Source organism: Lygodium microphyllum, chromosome 28 (assembly GCF_053477565.2).
Source record: "Lygodium microphyllum isolate KBCC chromosome 28, Lygodium_microphyllum_v1.1.10, whole genome shotgun sequence".
NCBI lineage: Eukaryota > Viridiplantae > Streptophyta > Polypodiopsida > Schizaeales > Lygodiaceae > Lygodium > Lygodium microphyllum.
This window is the reverse complement of record NC_141162.1, coordinates 33,701,357-33,721,682: the sequence shown is the minus strand read 5'-3', so window position 1 is coordinate 33,721,682 and position 20,326 is coordinate 33,701,357.

The window sequence follows — 20,326 nt, the reverse complement described above, 5'->3', positions numbered from 1 at the left end:
CATCAAAGGGATGGTCTTTACATCAGATGGATGTAAAGAATGCCTTCTTGCATGGTGATTTGCAAGAAGAGGTCTATATGGAGCAGCCACCAGGTTATGTGCATGCTGTTCATCCTGAGTTTGTTTGCAGGTTGAAGAAAGCCTTGTATGGCTTGAAGCAAGCACCTAGAGCATGGTCTGACAAGATAGGATAGTATCTTGTCACTATTGACTTTCAGATTTCCAAGGCAGATTTCTCACTTTATGTGAGAAAAACAGAGAAAGGTATTATGCTACTTGTCATTTATGTTGATGATTTGATTATGACAGGTGACAGTGATGAAGATATCCTTCATGTGAAAATGCTATTGAAGCAGAAGTTTGAGATGAAGGATTTGGGAGAGCTGCGTTATTTCTTGGGCATTGAGGTGATTAGATCACCAAGTGGGATACAACTCTTGCAGAGGCAGTATGGATTGGACATGCTGTCCAAATATGGGATGACAGGCTATAAGCCTATTTCAGTTCCTTTGGAGCAGAATGTGAAGCTGAGCACAGATGCAGGTGAGCTTCTGGAAGACCCTACTATGTACAGACGCATAGTAGAAAGATTGATTTATATGACTATTACCAGGCCAGATTTGAGCTATGTTGTTGGATTGGTAAGTCAGTTTATGCAGGCTCCAAGGAAACCGCATTTGGATGCGGCTAGACGCATACTCAGGTATGTGAAGTCCACATTGCAATATGGACTATTTTATGAGACTGGGGTTCAAATACAGTTGCATGGATACACTGATGCTGATTGGGCTGGTAGCATTTCTGATAGACGATCTACCAGTGGATATGTGTTCTCTTTTGGGAGTGCTACAGTCACTTGGAGCAGTAAGAAACAACCTAAAGTTGCCTTGTCCAGCACAGAGGCTAAGTACAGGGGTGTAGCAATGGCTGCATGTGAGGTAGCTTGGTTGCATAAGCTACTTTATGATATGCATCAGCCTACAGATGGGCCAGTTGTCATTTATTGTGACAACATGAGTAGTATACACTTGGAAAATAATCCAGTCTATCATGCTAGAACAAAGCACATTGAGGTGCATTATCACTATGTGCGGGAGAGGGTTTTACTAGGTCTTATTGATCTAGTTTATGTCAGCACAGAGGATCAGGTAGCTGACATATTCACAAAGGCATTGGGCACAGAGAAGCTGCGCAAGTTCAAAGACCTGCTTGGTGTGCAGGAATTGGGATTGAGCTCGAGGGGGAGTGTTGAGATATCGAGCTCCACTCGTGATACGCCAGGGTGACCGTTGTGTATTTATGTCACCGACTTGTCAGTTGCAGATGGGATTGGTACACCGCCCATGAATAATAGCTAGATGACAGCTATCCTTATCTACTCTAGTTTGTGGCTCAGTTTGTATGCCACCTTAGTTAGCTGAGTTTGGTTTGAGACCCATATATAGGGTTCTTCTATTTCTATGTACGTGAGTTCTTTTTGGCTTACACAACTAAGAAGAGGAAAACTGTTTTCAGCCTCCATCTCTGTGTGTATTCCCCCATTGTGCAAGCAAGAAAGCTTCAAGTGAGACTCCTTCCTTCTCTCCCACAATCTTGACAACCTTGAGGGTCAAAGCATCCAGAAGAAATTTTGGAAGAGATAGATTAGCAAACCAAGGCCATCCAACAAGACATCAAAGGAGCACAACACTAGTAGAAGGCCTATGCTGACCCCAGGAGGACTCCCTAGACTTTCAAGGATGGAGACACGATGTTCCTAAGAGTTCGTCCAAAGAAGTGTTATTAATCACTTGGGAAATTCAAAAAACGCATTACAAGATATTGTGGGCCCTATAAGATTGTCAAAAGTCTTAGTAGGAATGCCTATGGACTAGAACTTCTTTCGCACCTTAAAGTTCATAATGTATTTAATGTAAGCCTTCTCAAACCATATGTCTCCAACACTGATCATGTCCTAGATGATGGACTAATTGTTATTCCAACTTAGGGAATTTTAGAAGTTCAACCTAATAGAATCCTAGAGATTGGAGAAAGTCTTCTTAGGAATTTTACCTTATCCAGTGGAAAGATTTCCCCAATGAGGATGCCACATGGATCGAGGAGTCCATCCTCACAATAGACCACCTCAAGTTTTTCTTAAGATAAGGATATCTCGATTTCTCTAAGGGAAAGGGGATGTCAATGGTTTCCCCCCTTGGCTATGCACATTACATCAACTCATCGAGATCTTTTCATGGGCTACACACTAAACTTTTTTAGCTCTATGTTGGCTTTGGATTCCACATGTAATCGCGAATGAAGGGTAATCCCAAAAGGCTTCATATAAACAAAGGAAAATGAGAGGAAGAAATAATAACATTTCAAACCTTATTTAAAAACATAAGTAAAAGAATAAATAATGGGAGGGGAGCAATCTAAATAAGTTGCCAAATCAATGACTCTCCCCACCAATAATCAATTTTTAAATTAATTAATCAATTCAATTATTTACTTACCTCCCACGTCTTTCATCCATCCCACCACCCCACTCTAGTTAAAATACATGTACGGTGCTAGAGGCACATTTAACTAAATCCCATAAGCAAAGTATGAGGTGTGTGTCCAAGCTATAGGGCTATAAAAAGATATAATAGCTCAGTCATCAATCAATCAAATTTTCTTCCATGACATTATGGTTGCATTCTTGTTCTTCTTCTTCACCCCTTAGTTCACTATTCTCTTTATGCCTAATCATGTTTTGTAACATGATATAAGAATCACATCCTTGAGGCTTGTGAGGTAGAGAGGCATCCATATCTACACAAGGTTGAAAGATTTTGAGACAAGGAAACAAGGAAGGGGGTGTTGCTCAAGAAGTCCAAGGCTTGGTTCAAAGGCTTACAATATCATCAAGTGCATTAGAGGTGTTAAAGAGGTTTCTACTCAAAAAGGATATAAAGAAATATCATTCTTACTTGGTCAATCTCAAATTTGATGGGTTCTTAGTGATTGCCATTGAAGTGTATAATCAATAGATGGATTATTTCAATCTCTATCAATTTTCATTTTTGGTTTCCAAGTGTTACTATCAAGCAAGGGGGCAACTTAAGTGGCATGCTTCATGTAAGCTAACGGGCCCCTTTCCTCATAAGCTAGGGCGCAGCTTGTGAAAGAAGTAGGGGGTATGCTTCTGTGGAATGAATAGAGAAAGAGAAGAAAGAAAGTGATCAATTGCTACCTTGAAGAGCGGAAGTCAAAAAGTGCATTGATTAGCTAATCGAGTGTGCTCGCGACTACTTCAATAGCAACTCAAAGACCTCACGAAAATCCACATAGCTGCAACATGCTGCCCTAACTCATGTTCCATTCATTTTTTCTCTTTATCTTCTTAAGCTAAATCCCCTTTTACACTTCCTCTTGAGCAAAGTAGTTTGGTATAATCCCCTATTCACACCGATTAATGAACTGAATTGGATATTCTAAAAATTGCATCCACATTACAGATGTACTAAACTAGTTTGTGCATAAATTTCACACTCTTCTAAGTCCAAACCCAAGTACGTATCAAAGCATAAAATGCTATCTTTAGTGGAATTTTCGAATTTTCCATTTGTATCTCTCTTAAAACATTTACTTCTCTTTTGTACTGAGGTAGACATTGCCATGTAAGTCATCGGTAAGACTCCCCATTCACAAAATTTCAAAAATTGAAGTAGTAGAAAAATTCAATGGCAATGGTTTCCACACTTAAAAAATAAAAACCATGTATCATTTGATGAGGAAAGACCTTTGCAAAGATCATGAAGATCCTAATGAGCCAACATGGAAGAGAAAAAATAACAAAGCTCATGGGATAATTACTTGGGGTTCTATTTGATAATGTCCTATGCCATATTTTAGGAATGAAAAGTGTAGAGGAGGCATGGAACAAGCTAGATAAGATATTTGTCTCTCAAGAAAAAAACTCTAAGGTTAATCTATAAATGGAAATTTTAAGGCTTGATCTAAACCAATATGATTCCTTAACATCATTAATAAACAAATTTAAAAGTTTGAAAGTATAGCTATCTTCAACAGGCAAAGATGTAGAAGAGAATGAAGCAATTGTAGTACTACTCAATAGCGTGGACAACCCAACAAAGGATATGAACAAGTGGTTGCAATGCTAAGAAATGTGCCAAATAGAAAGTTAGTTCAGTGGAAGCTACTTTGTACAAACAAGAAGGTAAACTTAAGAAGAAAACCCAAGACTCTACATTGAGCCCCATAATAATTGCACTTTACAGCAAAGATTCTTCTTCAAAAATTATTTGCACGATCTGTGAGAGAAATGGACATAAGTAAAAAGAATGTTGGAAGAAAGGGAAGCACAATAGAAAGAACTACAACAAATTCTAACACATGAAGAAAGAATTTTGGAGCCAACAAGTAAATTTTGTAAAAGAAACAAACTCTGAAGAGTATCACAAAATTGTTTTCTAGGTTGAAATTTACCTACACTTTTGTTTGACACTACATAGGCTAGAGGCCTTGTATGCATTCGGAGGGGAACCTACACTCTTAGGTGCACTTATCTATAGGATGGAGCTAGCACCAAGGGGGTTGTTAAAATATATGTATGTCACTAAAGGCACAGGTGCTAGAGGAACATGTAATTGAATTCCATAAGCAAAGTATGAGGTGTCTATCCAAGCTATAGGGCTATAAAAAGATGTGCTAGCTCAACCATCAATCAATCAAGTTTTCTTCCATCACATTATGGTTGCATTCTTCTTCTTCTTCTTCACCCCTTAATTCAATATTCTATTTGTGCTCAACCATGTTTTGTAACAACCCTCCCCCTCCCCCCCATGGTAGTTGGTGCACCCCCCCAATATTTAAAATGTTTAAATATATTTAAATATTCTCTCTCTCTCTCTCTCTCTCTCTCTCTCTCTCTCTCTCTCTCTCTCTCTCTCTCTCTCTCTCTCTCTCTCTCCATTCTGATAAGTTGAAAGGGCAATGGGGGGCAATCCCCCCCAAAAAAATTCATTTCATTTTTTAAAAAATAAAGGGCACCCCTCCCCAATCATTGGAAATAGAAGGGAAATTTTTTCCTCCCCTATACATACATACATACATACATATATTTATATGAGTTAAAAACAAAGCCCTCTCTCTCTCTCTCATATTCTAACCCCCCTCTCTATTTGAATTTTTTTTCAAAAAAAGGAAAATATGACACTCATCCTCCCCCTTCTGACAATGATACCCTCCCCTTGATATTTTTAAATGATAAAATGGCATATCAATGTGGCCACTCCTCTTCCTTAAACAAAAAATTTGTAAAGAAAGGGAAATATAAGTACCCAATGAAAATAGGTGAAATATCAGCTACACTACTAGGTATATAAGATGTATGAGATTTCATTTTTTGCAAGATTAGTTAATACAATTACCCCTTCATCTTCATCTTCTTCCCCTTCAGTTTTCATGGCTTCCTCTCCCTTCTCTCTCCTCTTCTTAGTGTTCTCTCTCTTCTTCCTATCTTTCTCTCTCCTCTTCTTCCTCTCTTTCTCTCTCTTATTCTCATTCTATCTCTCCTCTTAGCCTCCTTCATTACAATTGGTATCAAAGCTTCGGTCTTTGATCCTCCCTTCTTTCTCTTTCCTCATATTGAGTTACATTTTACCAAAAAAAAAGAAAAAAATCCCTAGTTGAAATAGGTACAATAGGGATAGGAGCTGTAAGGAGCAATGATGGAGTACCGCAAGGTGTTGGCAACCTTTCTTGGAGATCTCATAGGAGCCATGGCCAAGTTGGAGTTACTCAAGTTAAATTTAGTAGCTCGCTTTCAACATTGAGGTAAAGTGTTAGGGGTTCTTGGTTAAAGAAGGCTCACGAGACTTGAAGAGAGATTTAACTTTAGCTAATTTTTCAAAAGAGGATTCTTCCTCTTTATTCTTGAGAGCTTCCATGGATTCTCAGCAAGAAACCTCCATATCTCTTTTTGTTCTTCACTCCTCCTAGATCAAAGACCCTATAAGATACTTCCTCTATTGTTTTAGAGCATTTTAAGAACCATCACCAAGTGCTACAAGCCAGCAAGATATAGCTCATAGAGCAGCTACAGGCCAATAGGAGGCAGAATGGAGGAAAACCAAGTAGAGTTTTGTGTACATCATATCTCCTCATCTTATGTTGGGTCATCCAAACCTCTAAAGAATCTTGCCCATCCCTTGCATAAGGCTCGTTGCAATTCTTTGCCCACATCATCGAAGTTCTCTTCCTCCTCCATGCCTAGCTCTCCTGCAAGCCCAACGATGCCCCTATCTATTACCCAAACAAGCTCCTTAAGAACCAAGCCCCCCTCCTCCCCAATGCCATCTCGCTAGATCAAAGAAGCTTGGTCTACCTCTAAAATCTGAACTATCGAGCATACAGGCCTAAATGCAATAGTGTACACAATCTTCTTGAGCACTACTCTGTGAATCTTCTTGTCCATAGCCTTCTTCTGCATGCCTATGCTACTGGCTCTGGTGGGGATGGATGACTACCTTCATATTACTAAGTCTACCAATACTTCCAAGTTTCGACATGGTTTTGATGGCAAACATTCAACAAAAAGTGACCAGCTATGGGCCTTTGCCATCGTAGCCTATTGGTTTACCATGATGACGTTGGTCTAACTACCTTTTGAAAGGTAGGAAGCAAGCAAGAACTACTTCTTTAGTATTATCAAGAGTGTACATATGTTTTATGCCTTACAAGGGAGGTAACATCTGATTCTCAAAGCTTTTAGCAATGCTACAAGGGTTATTGAGAAGCATGCAGCACAGTTGTTTGAAGCTTGCAATCAATTTGATTATAGTAAACGTCCTCCATTCTCCCTCCTATTAGTCTGTAGGAGGCAGAATGGAGGAAAGCCAAGTGGATTTTTGTAGGTTCTCATTGGTAGAGGTACTGATGTAATATTCTTTGTATATATATATATATATATATATATATATATATATATATATATATATATATATATATATATATATATATATATATATAATAAAGGCCAAGTGAAGTCTCGGGGAAGTGACAATGTTACATTGGAACGGGTTAATCCAATACACTCGCCACCGAGCCCAATCGAGACATAGCTTAGCAAAACCCCGTATTTCTCATGGGAACCTCCTCTTGGGAGGAGGATAAGGGATAAATATTGATTTAATGCAAAAAAAAATTAGTACCTTCCCCCAGCCGAAGCGTGGCTGAGGGAAGGGAATGGTACTAAAATGGGAGAGGGAATGAGGTGGAGGGGAGAGTCTACATGTGACCAAACACGTGGGAGGAAGGGAAGGCCTTATCCCTTCCTATAAATACCTCCTCTAAGGGGGTGAGAAGAAAAGAGGGTCGTGGTGAAAGGTTGGTGAGAGGCATCCACGCAGCCAAGGACAAGGAGGAACGCCGCCGGCCGTGTCGTGAGTGGAAGGCCGACCGAACGTGGGCTATCGTCGCCGCCACTGATGCTCAGAGCTGCCGCTGGCACGAAGAGCCGCCACATGCGTCGTTGAGGTCACGTCCGCCTGGCCACGTTGGACGTCGTCATCCCATCTCCTCTCCCTGCCACGACTGTAACCAGAAGCTTTAGAAGCGTCTAGTAACTTCTAAAGGCCTCCTCCCAAGCCCCCTTTCCCGTGGTGCATTAACCCCTTTTCCGCTGTAGACTTAAGCCTTTTTCGGGGTACAATTAACCCTTTTCCGGTGCATTAAAGCCAAGTCCCTTAAAATTCACCTTACTCTAGGAAGAGAAAACCCTTAATCCCCGTGCCTAAAACCATAAGTCCCATCTTGTGTTTGTTGACCCCGTGTTTTACCCTCATATGTTCTTTTTCTTTTGTACACTCCTAAGCCCTTTCTAAACCCCGTACACGCCTTTTTCCCCAACTATAAACCCTTGTGTTATTTTTCAACTTTTCCTTTGGGTTTGAAAAACTCCCAAATCCTTCCATTCCATTGCCAAAGATATCCCAAGGGCTTTCATAGATGTTTGTGAAGCCACGCTCACACATAATTTTTCCACCGTGATTATATCCTATAGACCCTTTATCCCTTAAGCTTACAAATCTTTTTCTCTCCGAAGAAGCTAGGATTTTAGAGGTCTTATTATCCCTTCTGGTGGTCAACTTTTTGAACGACTTCTTGCCTCGAAAGAGAGACGGTGGAAATCCAAAAGAAAGAGTAAAAGCTGCCTTCATGATCGAACTGCGATGCCTCCTAACAAAGTCCAAGGAATAGCTGCGGGAGGATCATCTCCTGGTATCCATGTGGATATCTCACCGCAAAACCAGGTTTTTTTTTCTTCTCGGTTTTAAATCGGTTTTAAGTCAATCAGGCAAAGAGAAATTGTTAGGGATAGGATATATTTTTCCGAGTTATTTACAATGAAAGAGTTTAGTTTAATTGAACAAATGATAATGTATAGAACATAGTTTCCTTCGAATAGCATCTTGCATTATAACGAATTACGAGCAAGATTATCTACTTACTATAGTAGTATATTTCAGTTAAATCCTGAAGGTATAAAAATTGTATCTTGCACCATTAACCCTATTCCTTTAGCAACGATTCATCATGAAATTCATGAAAGGTTTTTTTTTTCGTTACTCAAATTACTAGGAAGTTATCATTGCTAATTGCATATCTTAGCAAGGAAAAGATTGTTATTTGGCATGAGTTTTGTTTGCAAGGAAAAAGGAAGATTAAGTTGAATTTTACCGACTGAAAAATCAATTGTCACAAGGATAACAAAACCGTGACGAGGTGATCAATATTACCTTCCAAAAGATAACCAAACCAATCTAAACTTAGAAATACCATGCTGCAAAAATATACCTTGGAAATGTTTTAAAGACCAAAGAAACGTTTATACCTTAAGCACTTGACTACTTTCCTTATTGTAGGGTCAATAAATTCGTAAAGATAACGAACTAGGGTTTGTCCCTGAGGTTCTTAAAAAGAGACCCTAGGTCCGACATACGTCACCTTAAAGAAACTAAAATGGATTATTTCATCGCAGGACTTGCAGATCCTTACGCAAGTTATCTTGCAAAAGGATGTATTCTTGGATTTCCTTCTAAATAAGGAAAGTTACAAATTGGAAACTAAAGTATCCAATGAACTTTAGGGTTGACCAAGTTGGGTTAATAAGGTACGCCCTAACCCGAAATATAAAGGAGCTTGCCAAGTTGCAAGATCCCTTGGAACGAGTGTGGATACATTCGAAAGGAAAGAATCATTCCTTAGCAGTTTGCCAAACAACAAGATCGATTAATGGAAATGTTTGTGCTTGCTAGAGATTTTAGAGTACTGTTTGATTTATGAATTACAAATTAAATGAATACCTATACTTCAGGATGAAGGCCTCAAGGGAGTGGCAGTTTCAGTTACCCCGAACTGCCTGCCTGACCCTAACCAAGGGGGTTGTTGGCCACACCGGGAACGTGGACCAAACCCACCATGAGAGATCTTTCCGTTGAGCTCTACTTGGAGCAGGAGGACGCTTGGGTGCCAGGGGGGCTCTGGCCGTAAATCCCTCGCCTTCCGGGTCCTGCACAAGAGGCTAACGTGACTCAGGATTGGATCTCGAGGCCCGCATACTAGTCTACAGGTGGAAGCTTGGAATAGTGATCCCTGTGGATTACTGGATAGCCTTCGGGCAGATTATGGACAAGCCTACGGGCGAAACTCCTTGTATTTCAAAGATAAAATGATGAAATGTTAATAAAGAACTTGTTTGATATTGTTTTTCTATGTCATGTGATAAGATTACGTGAAGGAACCAGTGCTTAACGGATTAATTAAAGAAGCTGATTGTTATATGTCAAATTAATGTGTTAGATAATTACATAACTAAAACAAACCGAGGAAAGTGCGGAGGATGGGCCATGGGTCCGTCCTACGGTTGGGTGGTCCCAGTTAGCCGGGATTTTTTCTCAAAATCTCAAAGAATAGCGGGATGATCCTCAAAGAAAACGAATAACGAAAGCGATGACCTAGAGTTATGTCTTAACCAATTTACGTTGTTTTAGGGGAACGGAATGGGACTATGCCTTATGGCAGAGAGGTTGAGCTTTGCAACCCTCTCGTTTTCCATTCTCCTTGAACCAAGTGCAGTGTGAATCCACTTCGGACCTGGCGTTTCTGCGTAAAGTAGTTCGCTTGGGTCCGACGCTAGTTGCTGTTAGGTAATGACCAACCAAGAAAACCCTAATTCCGGTCGATCCTAGGTGGGAACGGCCAGGATATTTCCGCTACGTGGCAGACGCGGAAAGACCTAGATTGCAAGTCCCATATCATTCCGTGGGAGTGCCGGGCGAAGCTTTCTAGACATCCTTTCCGATGGACTGCTAAGACGTGTCATGGATGATACTAGTGGGCACATTACAGTTGGTATCAGAGCCGACTAATAACGGAATTGCTTTTATAAAATCTCAATAAAATGAAGTAAAGAAATTGTTGTTGTCCAAACATTTCCTTACCTTCAATGCTGTCTTGCAGAGTTACGAAGCATGGAACAAGTTTTTGGTATTTCGGGTCATGTTTATGACTGCAATGCATTCTCCGCTTTATAGACAAAGAATTGGGATGATGAACATCCTGGAGCAGATTTATAATCCATCACCTCTTTACATAGAACGAAGATGGACGGGGTCTTCAGGAATCTACTATATAGCCGCCCACCGGTTTGCTTATCTATAGACCAACCTAAAGAGGATCAAGTGGTTGGAAGACTTGAAAGTCGTGAAGCTGTTCGTTTTTGTGGAAGCTCACGTAAATTCGACTTTACATATCCAAGGTCGAAGGGTTGAGATGAACTCATATGTATATGAGGAAGTAACCCGTGTAATCCCCGCCGATAGGATTAAAGTTTTGGGTCGCCATGAGAAGTATGGATTCCAACGGAAAGGATATCCTGAACTTCCAATGACTTATCGATTCCTGAAGATCCATGACCCAAAACCCTACTATTACTCAGTTCCTGTAGATAAATGCAATACAATGTTGTTCTCCCCAAACTGAATGTAACGATTGGCTTATCATCACATGAAACATTGTATTCGAAAGGGCTATGCCCATGTAAATACAAATAAAGACTTCTTTTTATCAATGTCTGGCTGTGTATAAGAATTGATAAAAAGTTAAGTAGCTACATTGTTTATGAGATAGCTGAACTAAAAATGAAAGATAAGCTAACATCGATTATCATATAATAACATTAAGAAAACCTTTATTCAGGCACAACCCCAAGTACAGGTTCCAAACTCACCTTTTACATCAAGTACTGCTGTGATCCAGGAGAAGAAGTTCCTTCTCAAACAGATTAAGCCACCCGAGTTTGACGGGAGAGGCAGATTCGTCCAGGCTGATGCTGAAATTTGGATTGAATCCATGGAGGATTACTTCGAAGTAGCAAGTACTGCACCCACCAATTAGGCTATGCTCGCCAAGTTAAAGCTCACCGGCAAAGCCAGACTTTGGTGGAAGCAATGGTGTAGGGATCAAGGGATTGCAGAGGGATCCGTTACCTGAGAGACGCTAAAGAAAGCCGTGCAGGAAGATACTTACCACCTGCATATCGCATGCAGAAAATGAACGAGTTCTACAAGCTAAAATAGCTAGGACTCACTCTTGATGCATACTACTCTAAATTCGTTTCACTTTTAAAGTATGGGCCACAGATGGATATGATGCAACAGGTGTCCAAATTTTGTGCGAGCTTAAATCCACCAGTAAATACCCGTCTCGAATCTATGCGTCCATCAGATCTTTAAGATGCACTCATTTGAGCGGCGTCTATAATTCAGGAGGTGCAAGCTAGACCAAGGGGTAACAAAACTTGGTCTTATAATGACCGGAACAGAGGTGCATTTAAACCTCAAATGAAGAGAGTTCAAGGTCAAAATCAAGGACAAAGAAAGAAAGCAAGGACAAATAACGTCAACAACTTTGTTCCTACTCAAAGTAATGGCCGAAACCTCCATTGTTTCCACTGCAACGAACCCGGTCACTTCAAGAGGCAATGTCCCAAGCTCAGCAGAGGACATCGCCAAGCGCCTTTCCAAGGAGCAGGCCGTGGTCAAGGAGCCGCTACCCGAGGAAGAGGGAGAACTGTCTGTATAGCTAAAAGGCAAAGATGCGAAGAAGAAGAAGAAGAAGATCCGACCATGGAAGCAAAGTTCGAAAGAGCAACAGTCCATGCCGCTCTACACAAGAAAGGGCTGAATCGCCAGTTCTCGGTGATTCAGACACCGTCGGACTATCAAGATAAAGGTTTCAAAACCTTGATTGTGGCAGTACACATTCCTTTATCTCACCAGCATGTGCAAAAAGATTAGGTATAGCCACAGTAGAAGCACCTACCCTGCTTGTGGAATTGGCAAATGGTCATGAGGTAACTTGTACCAGGCAAACTGCTAAGGTGGAATTCTTTCTGGGAGGAAAGAAGGCTTCACTCAAATTGAGAGTCATGAATTTAGGTATCCATGAGTGTCTACTAGGGATGGATTGGCTTAAGCCCTTGGCTTAAGCCCAACGATGCCCACATTCACTGTGGGAAGGGTCAAGTTTCCTTTCGAAACTCTGAAAGGGAATTTGTCACAACTCAAGGTGAGGCAGGAATGCCAAGAATCCAATTGGCCAAAATATCTCGGATCATAAAAGGAGTCAGAAAAGGATTACCCGTTTACTTGATCAAACTCAACAAGTTAGATCAAAAGCAAGAGTCCCATGAAGGACCTTCTTGGCTAAAGGAATACGCTGATGTATTTCCTGAAGAATTGACCAAACTTCCGCCTCAAAGAGAAGTGGATCATGAGATTAGGTTAGTGCCTGGAGCTGCACCAATCGCAAAGAGACCTTATAGAATGTCCATACCAGAAGCAATTGAGCTGAAGGAACAACTCAAGCAACTCTTAGATCAAGGCTACATCCGGCCTAGCAATTCACCATGGGGAGCTCCAGTACTATTTCAGAAAAAGAAAGATGGGACACTTCGACTATGTATTGATTACCGAGGGTTGAACCAATCAATAGTCAAGAACAAGTATCCCATTCCTAGAATAGATGAGCTTCTTGATCGTCTTCAGGGTGCAAAGATATTCTCCAAGATTGATCTTAGGTCAGGTTACTATCAGATAAGGATCAAGGAAGAAGATATCTCAAAGACGGCCTTCAATACCAAATATGGGCACTTTGAGTTCTTGGTTGTGTCATTCGGGCTTACGAATGCACCTGCCACCTTCAATAGATTAATGCAGTATATTTTTAGACCATAACTTGATGATTTCGTGCTTGTCTTCTTCGATGACACTTTAGTCTATTCTAAACAGGAAGAAGATCATGAACCTCAACTTCGGATTGTCCTTGAGACAATGAGGACACATAAGCTGTATGCAAAAATGAAGAAGTGTGCATTCTTCAAGCGTCAGATTGAATATCTGGGATTCATAGTATCATCAAAAGGGATATCAGTAGACCCAGCCAAGGTCAGAGATGTACTTGAATGGCCAATACCAGTATCCGTCAAAGAGATACGTAGCTTTCTTGGATTGACAGGATGGTATAGGGTCTTCATCAAAAACTATGCTTTGATTGCAGCACCTCTTACGGATTTACTAAAGAAGCAGACGTCCATTACATGGTCAACTTCCGAACAAAGTAGCTTCGACAAATTGAAGCAAAGTTTGGTATCAGCACCTATCCTAAAACTTCCAGACCTCAATAAGGAGTTCGAGGTAGTAACTGATGCTAGCATTCTTGCCTTGGGGTGTGTACTTATGTAGGAAGGTCATCCAGTAGCATACTCTTCAAGGAAATTGAAGAGTCATGAAAAGAATTATGCTATGCATGATCTGGAATTACAAGCTGTCATCCATGCTCTAAAACTTTGGAGACACTACCTGTTGGGTAACAAGTTTACTCTAGTAACCGACCATAAGAGCCTCAAATGGATCTTTACCCAGAACGAGCTCAACATGAGGTAACGTCGGTGGATTGAAGTGTTGGAGGAATATGACTTTGAAATCAAGTACCGACCAGGGAAAGAGAATGTAGTTGCCGATGCACGTAGTCACAAGGCATTCCTAAATTCCCTAATCCTGCAGAATCCATCAACAGCCAGATCTCTGGCTACAAAAGTATCTATGCCAAACAATCCAATACTTGAATTAGCTAGAGAGGAAGCATGCCATGATTTGGCCTACTAAACAATGCTAAAGGAAATATCTACCAAGGAGCAGAATCAAAAGTTGTTAGCTAAGTATCAGGAATTTTCCATTGATAATGGACTTGTCTACTACAGAACAAGGCTGTGTATACCATCAAGCCAGTCACTTAAGCAGAAGATAATGTGGGAAGCTCATGATTCCCCTTTCGCAGGACATTCTGGCTATGCTAAGACTCTTAATCCAGTTAAGAAGAGCTACAATTGGGAGAGGCTTAAAGGTGACGTTCTCAAATATGTCACTGAGTGTTTGTCTTGCCAACGTATCAAAGCCGAACATGTCATGATGCCACGGAAACTGCAACCGCTTGACATTCCCCAAATGAAATGGGAATTCATCAGTATGGATTTTTTTGTAGGCTTACCCCAAGTCCAAGGAGGTTACAATTCCATTATGGTTGTGATTGACATGCTTACCAAGGTTGCACACCTGATTCCAGTAAAGACAAACTATAAAGCCTCCGACATTGCAAGATTGTTTATCAAGGAGATATTCAAGCTACATGGTTTACCCAAAACAATCATTAGTGATCGAGATTCTCTTTTCACATCACACTTCTGGAGAGCTATCTTTGAAGCTATTGGGACTCAACTTTGTTTTAGCACCGCCTACCATCCCCAAACGGATGGCCAAACAGAGCTAGTAAATCAAGTCATTGAGGATATGCTTAGGGCATACTGCTCTCGAGAACCCAAAAAGTGGATTCAATACTTGCCTTTGGTAGAATTTTCCTATAATGCTTCTTACCAGCAAAGCATTCAGATGACCCCTTTCCAAGCATTATATGGTCATGATTGTCAAAGTCCTCTAAACTTTTTTGATCCAACCCTAAGGGTTGAAGCGTCAAGGCAGATGTTGGAAGAGATGGATAATCAAATAAAGACAATAAGACAGGACATCCAAGCGGCCAAGGATAGACAGAAGGCATACGCGGATTTGAAGCATCAAGGAAGAGTCTTTGAAGAAGGAGACATGGTCTTCATTCGCGTACACCCTAAAAAGAGTTCTCTATCCCTAGGAGATTGCAAGAAGCTAAGTCCAAGATATTGTGGACCGTACAAAGTCCTCAAATGCCTAGGACCCAATGCTTATAGATTGCAACTCTCAGAGAACCTAAAAGTTCACAATGTATTCCATATCAGCCTATTGAAAAAATATGTACCCAACCCTAACCATGTACTTGATGACCAACAAATTGTAATGCCTAGTCAAGGAGTCCTTGAACTAAGGCCGAATAGGATCTTAGATGTTAGGGAGAGACAGTTAAGATCCAGAACCTTGAGAGAATATCTCGTCCAGTGGAAAGATTATCCCGAGGAGGATGCCACTAAGGTAGATGAAGGCGCTCTCAACCATCAATATCCCCAGTTTATCTCGAGATGAGGACATCTCGATTCCTCTAAGGGGGAGAGAATGTAATATTCTTGTTATATATATATATATATATATATATATATATATATATATATTATAAAGGCGAGGTGAAGTCTCGGGGAAGTGACAATGTTACATTGAGACGGGTTAATCCAATACATTCGCCACCGAGCCCAATCGAGACATAGCTTAGCAAAACCCCGTATTTCTCATGGGAACCTCCTCTTGGGAGGAGGATAAGGGATAAATATTGATTTAATGCAAAAAAAAATTAGTACCTTCCCCTAGCCGGAAGCGTGGCTGAGGGAAGGGAATGGTACTAAAATGGGAGAGGGAATGAGGTGGAGGGGAGAGTCTACATGCGGCCAAACACGTGGGGGGAAGGGAAGGCCTTATCCTTCCTATAAATACCCCCTCTAAGGGGGTGAGAAGAAAAGAGGGTCGTGGTGAAAGGCTGGTGGATCGATCGCTGAGTGGAGGCGTCCACACAGCCAGGGACAAGGAGGAACGCCGCGGGCTGTGTCGTGAGTGGAAGGCCGAGAGGAGGACCGAACGTGGGCTGTCGTCGTCGGTGATGCCCAGAGCTGCCGCTGCCACAAAGAGCCGCCACATGCGCCGTTGAGGTCACATCCGCCTGGCCACATTGGACGTCATCATCCCATCTCCTCTCCCTACCATGACTGTAATCAGAAGCTTTAGAAGCTTCTAGTAACTTCTAAAGGTCTCCTCCCAAGCCCCCTTTTCCATGGTGCATTAACCCCTTTTCCGCGGTAGACTTAAGCCTTTTCCAGGGTACAATTAACCCTTTTCCGGGGTGCATTAAAGCCAAGTTCCTTAAAATTCACCTTACTCTAGGAAGAGAAAACCCTTAATCCCCGTGCCTAAAACCATAAGTCCCGTCTTGTGTTTGACCCCGGGTTTAACCCTCATATGTTCTTTTTCTTTTGTACACTCCTAAGCCCTTTCTAAACCCCGTACACGCCTTTTTCCCCAACTATAAACCCTTGTGCTATTTTTCAACTTTTCCTTTGGGTTTGAAAAACTCCCAAATCCTTCCATTCCATTGCCAAAGATATCCCAAGGGCTTTCATAGATGTTTGTGAAGCCACGCTCACACATAATTTTTCCACCATGATTATATCCTATAGACCCTTTATCCCTTAAGCTTACAAATCTTTTTCTCTCCGAATTAGCTAGGATTTTAGAGGTCTTATTATCCCTTCTGGTGGTCAACTTTTTGAACGACTTCTTGCCTCGAAAGAGAGACGGTGGAAATCCGAAAGAAAGAGTAAAAGCTGCCTTCACGATCGAACTGCGATGCCGCCTAACAAAGTCCAAGGAGTAGCTGCGGGAGGATCATCTCCTGGTATCCATGTGGATATCTCACCGCAAAACTAGGTTTTTTTTTCTTCTCGGTTTTAAATCGGTTTTAAGTCAATCAGGCAAAGAGAAATTGTTAGGGATAGGATATATTTTTCCGACTTATTTACAATGAAGGAGTTTAGTTTAATTGAACAAATGATAATGTATAGAACATAGTTTCCTTCGAATAGCATCTTGCATTATAACGAATTACGAGCAAGATTATCTACTTACTATAGTAGTATATTTCAGTTAAATCCTGAAGGTATAAAAATTATATCTTGCACCATTAACCCTATTCCTTTAGCAACGATTCATCATGAAATTCATGAAAGGTTTTTTTTTCGTTACTCAAATTACTAGGAAGTTATCATTGCTAATTGCATATCTTAGCAAGGAAAAGATTGTTATTTGGCATGAGTTTTGTTTGCAAGGAAAAAGGAAGATTAAGTTGAATTTTACCGACTGAAAAGTCAATTGTCACAAGGATAACAAAACTGTGACGAGGTGATCAATATTACCTTCCAAAAGATAACCAAACCAATCTAAAATTAGAAATACCATGCTGCAACAATATGCCTTGGAAATGTTTTAAAGACCAAAGAAACGTTTATACCTTAAGCACTTGACTACTTTCCTTATTGTAGAGTCAATAAATTCGTAAAGATAAAGAACTAGGGTTTGTCCCTGAGGTTCTTAAAAAGAGACCCTAGGTCCGACATACGTCAGCTTAAAGAAACTAAAACGGATTATTTCATTGCAGGACTTGCGCAGCAAGTACGAAGTCAGGTAGTCTTGTGATTGATTCACAAGAAGAAAGGGTAAACAACCTCAACAAGGATGGCAGATCCTTACGCAAGTTATCTTGCAAAAGGATGTATTCTTGGATTTCCTTCTAAATAAGAAAAGTTACAAATTGGAAACTAAAGTATCCAATGAACTTTAGGGTTGACCAAGTTGGGTTAATAAGGTACGCCCTAACCCGGAATATAAAGGACCTTGCCAGGTTGCAAGATCCCTTGGAACGAGTGTGGATACATTCGAAAGGAAAGAATCATTCCTTAGCAGTTTGCCAAACAACAAGATCGATTAATGGAAATGTTTGTGCTTGCTAGAGATTTTAGAGTACTGTTTGATTTATGAATTACAAATTAAATGAATACCTATACTTCAGGATGAAGGCCTGAAGGAAGTGACAGTTTCAGTTACCCCGAACTGCCTGCCTGACCCTAACCAAGGGGGTTGTTGACCGCGCCGAGAACGTGGGCCGAACCCGCCACGAGAGGTCTTTCTGTTGAGCTCTACTTGGAGCAGGAGGACACTTGGGTGCCAAGGGGGGGCTCTAGCCATATATCCCTCGCCTTCTGGGTCCTACACAAGAGGCTAACGTGACTCAGGATTGGATCTCGAGGCCCGCATACTAGTCTACGGGCGGAAGCTTGGAATAGTGATTCCTGTGGATTACTGGATAGCCTTCGGGCAGATTATGGACAAGCCTACGGGCGGAACTCCTTGTATTTCAAATATAAAATGATGAAATGTTAATAAAGAACTTGTTTGATATTGTTTTTCTATGTCACGTGATAAGATTACGTGAAGGAACCAGTGCTTAATGGATTAATTAAAGAAGCTGATTGTTATATGTCAAATTAATGTGTTAGATAATTACATAACTAAAACAAACCGAGGAAAGTGCAGAGGATAGGCCATGGGTCCCGTCCTACGCTTGGGTGGTCCCGGTTAGCCGGGAATTTTTCTCAAAATCTCAAAGAACAGCGGGATGATCGTCAAAGAAAACAAATAACGAAAGCGATGACCTAGAGTTATGTCTTAACCGATTTACGTTGTTTTACGGGAACGAAATGGGACTATGCCTTATGGCAGAGAGGTTGAGCTTTGCACTAAGACGTGTCCTGGATGATACTAGTGGGCACGTTACAACTGATGAGGAGTCAGAGAAGAGGGCTCACAAAGCCTTCCTCCTGCTCTATGTACATCATGTCTCCTTGTTTTGTGTTGGGTCATCCAAACCTCTAAAGATTCTTGCCCATCCCTTGCATAAGGCTCATCACAATTCTTTTTCCACATCATCAAAGTTCTCTTCCTCCTCCATGCTTAGCTCTCCTACAAGCCCGACTATGCCCCTATCTATTACCCAAACAAGCTCCTTAATAACTAAGTCCCCCCTCCTCCCCAATGCCATCTCACTAGATCAAAGAAGCTTGGTCTGCCTCTAAAAGCCGAACTATCAAGCATACATGCCTAAATGTAGCAGTGTGCACGATCTTCTTGAGCACTACTCTATGAATCTTCTTGTCCATAGCCTTCTTCTGCATCCCTATGCTACTGGCTCTGGCGGGGATGGATGACTACCTTCATATTACTAAGTCTATCAATACTTCAAGTTTCGACATGGTTTTGATGGCAAACATTCAACAAAAAGTGACCGATTATGGGCCTTTGCCATCGTAGCCTATTAGTTTACCATGATGACGTTGGTCACCTTTTGAAAGGTAGGAAGCAAGCAAGAACTACTTCTTCAGTATTATCAAGAGTGTACATATGTTTTATGCCTTACAAGGGAGGTATCAGCTGATTCTCAAAGCTTTTAGCAATGCTACAAAGGTTATTGAGAAGCATGCAGCACAACTGTCTATTCTTGCTCAAGCTTGCAATTATTTTGATTATAGTAAACTTCTTCAAGTTGTATGCTCAGACAGCAACATCAACTTGATCTATGTTCCAAGTGCCCAAAAGCTTGGTGGAGGGGCATCAAAAGCATTTGGTGGACTTGGTATACTCTTCATCAAAAGCTTGACCTATAATGCTTTTGTTGTGACTTGGTGAACCTGATCTTTGATGTAAGGTTTTCTACAACCAAGGCATCAACCATCCTCTGAATTTGGCATGTTCTATAAATGAATTTCTAGAGAGCACCAATGACAAGATGCAACCTTGATCCTAATAGCCATGCAATGAAGTCTCAAATTTTGCAACTCAAACTTGCTTTAAAGATATCCAATCTCAGAACCTCATAGGGTAGTCAACATCGGAATAATCAATAGAGAAAGGACCATCTCTCTCTCTCCAACAAGTGGAAATCCTGAATTGGCTACTCATTAAGATGATACCTAGCCTGAAAGGAAAGATATGATGAGGCGGCCTCCTATGTCTCACAACATGGAATAGGTCCAGGAGATTCTCTAACAAAGGATCTTTAGCAATAGAACTTGCAAGGAAATTCTAAATGGAAGCCATCTAAGAGTAGTAGGAGATAGTCCACTTAAAGACTAGCAATTTCATGGACATTGCACTTCAATCTAGTTTGCACTGGTCCAAGAGTTCTGCTACTATAG